This window comes from Buceros rhinoceros, unplaced genomic scaffold, assembly GCF_000710305.1.
Source record: "Buceros rhinoceros silvestris isolate BGI_N320 unplaced genomic scaffold, ASM71030v1 scaffold7476, whole genome shotgun sequence".
NCBI lineage: Eukaryota > Metazoa > Chordata > Aves > Bucerotiformes > Bucerotidae > Buceros > Buceros rhinoceros.
In genome coordinates, this window is record NW_010415767.1 from 45,300 (window position 1) to 48,303 (window position 3,004).

Consider the following 3,004-nt stretch of genomic DNA (forward strand, 5'->3'; position numbering starts at 1 on the left):
GCCCCTTGCAGCACTGACAGGCTGCACTCAGGTCTCCCCGCAGCCTCCTCTGCTCCAGGCATGCCCCTGCAGTGCTTGGGGAACTACCAGCAATCACCTCTAAACCATGACCCACCACCCTGCCGACGCCAGAGAGCCCAGGCAAGGTCTAAAAGAAGACCCAGCAGCACCCGATCTCACAAAGGGAAGTGGGGACAGAACAGCCAGAAATTACAGAGATAGCAGGGAAACGACTGGAGCTACACTCCAGACATTGCTACAGGATTGCTAATCCTGTAAAAATGATGAGATTAGGAAAAAAGAAAACACACGGTCCACAGGAATGTTTCAAGCAGTCACGTCAAACTAGTGAAACGTCTCCCTGGTGCTCTCTGACAGGGCATCTGTCCCAGCTGATAAGAAGAAAGAGGTACAGACGACCGAGCCTATCTTTAGAAAGGCTTTTAAAACAGCCCCACATGACTTTTTAATGAGTGAACCACAGAAACAGTTTAAATGATTAAAAGAAAAAGAAAAAAATAAAGCATACAAGTGATTAAACCCAGCCTACGAGCGGTTACCAGGGGCACGATGACAACCCGCGAGATATTTGTTTAAAAATACGCACTGAAGCGTGTCGAGAAGAGAGTAGGAAGAACGAGAATAGGTTTAGGAAACGTGATCAGCAGAAAAAGGTTGCAAGAGTTGAATTTTTGGGAGCGGGAATAGAGAAAGGGGAGCTGGTAAGAGCCTTGAGACACACACGAGCTTCCCGCAGACATGAAGTAAGGAAGCATTTGCTAACAGCAGAGCAAGAACTTGATTGGCATCAAGTGGGATTTGGAGCAGACGGTGTATCGGCTCCAGCGACAGCCAGGGCGAGGTTATCTATCGCTGTGTGGAGTCAGCGCTGGAGACACGCGCAGAGGAACAGCAGCAGCAGAATCCTCTGTTTGCGGCTTTACAAAGCGTGAGCAATTAAAACGTCGTCAGTTTTTCTGCCCCTTCCGCCTGGGTTGGCAACTGACTTCATAAAATCCATGTATTTGCTTCTGCTTCAGAGCGTCTGGAGGCACAGGATGGCGTTCCTGCTTCCTGTTTGCCTTCCAGTGCTGTGACTCCGAGAATTACCCGGCTCTGGTTTGCTCTCTGGATGGACAGCAATAAACCCCAGCACCGCCGGTGGCTCCACTGCCCCTCCTGCACACAAGCTTTATGAGGAATGTGACTGCCCAGGTTCACCAGATCATCTCTTGGGGGTCACACCACCTAGAGCACCCCGAGGCTACCCCAATTTCAGAGCACGACAAGAAAACTCAGGCCACCACAACCCAGTCTGGCTGGTTTCTTCCCACCTTGCTGATCCAAGCAGCCTACCCCGAGGGCAGACATGGATTTACCAGAGGAAGAAGGGAATTGCGTTCTCCCACCCCACGCTCCGGGCAGGTCTCTGGGCACAGGGAGCAGCAGCTGGTTTTGCCCTCCTCACTCCCAGGATTCACCCACCAGCTCTGAAAGTTGGATGGCGGCCACTGCCCACCATGGTTCCTGCCACCTATTTCATTCATTACAGCAAAAAAATCCAATGCCACCACCACCACTTCCACAAAACCCCTTCAAAAGGTCCAAGGAAGACTCTGAGAAACACAAGAACCTGCTGCTTGTAACAGACTCCGGCAAAGTGGAGTCTCACCGAAAAGCTTCAAACTGCACCAGCACCACGACTGCAGGGACCAGAAATAATACACGAGTAACTCAATAAATAAATATGCTGAGAAACAAAAGGGGGTTACAGGGGGAAGGCAGATGTGGGGAGGAGGAGGAGGAGGAGAAGCAACTGGTAACAGGGACTCCAGCAGCATCCCACAGATGCTGGTCCTGAGCGACCTGCATAGAAACACCCCCGACTTCTCCCCTTCCTGGTTTCAGTTAAAAGAAAAAAATAAATTCAGGCAAAAGGAAATGAGCCAAACCGCTTCTGGTGCTGCGATCACAACTGATGGATAAATATTTCACTCAGCAACGAAAGAGGCAGGACAGAGCCCCGGTGGCATCCCCCGGTTTTCTGCAGACAAGTGACTTTGGTGACTTGGGTTCCACCAAGGGGGTTTTGTCCTGCCAAACGCTCGGTTAGGGCGCCCCTGTGCAACACCCACGATTTAGACGCTGGATTTAACGCCACCGAGACTCAGTGTGCTCCAGGCATCGGATCACTGAAGTTCGTATTCTCTGAGATCGAGAAGAAAATAGAATCAATTCAAAATTTGAACAAAAAGGAGCTGCACGAGCTGTCGACACACGGTGTGCGGCGCTGGCACGCTGCCCTCGGGACAAAATCCTGTAACACCTGGGACAATATTTTCACTTTCAGACGCTAAACAGACCGTGCCCCGGTGCTCCCAAGCTGGTGACCTGCCCAGCCTCACCCAACCAGGGAACTGGGCAAGGGACAGCTCAGAGCATCAAGCCCACCTCCTCCAAGGGCTCCTCCCTCCCTCCAGGCATTTATCTTTCCAGCTCAGGTGACGTAAAAGCCTACAAAGCAAAAGAAAAACCTCTCATTTAAAATAGCCCCATGGCTTTTGTGATTTCCTGAACGTCTTACTGACTAGCACGCAGCACAGAAACCAGTTCGGATTTGCTTGATTTCAAGCCGAGTGGTGCTTGGAAAAGTCTCAAATGATGAATAAAACTGATGAACTAAACCCTCCCCAGCCTGTGACTTGCAAAAGTGACATCATATTACCATTATTTTTGCTTTTCCAGTGAACAGATTTTTTTTCCCCATTTGCATGGGGTTTTTTTAACATTTTTCTAGTCTTTGCTCCAATCCAGCATAGTTCAGAGCTGGAAGAAAAGCAGCATTTGGGGCAGAGAAGACAGCTGGGGAACGTGGCCTCTTCCAGCCAGCCACGGCCACTTCCATCACCCAGCCCTGCTCCGTCCCAGCAAGGCACCAGTTAGCAAGGCTGCCAGGAGCTCTGCTCCCAGCTCCCAGCCCTGGCACTGGGGCACACCCAGCTTC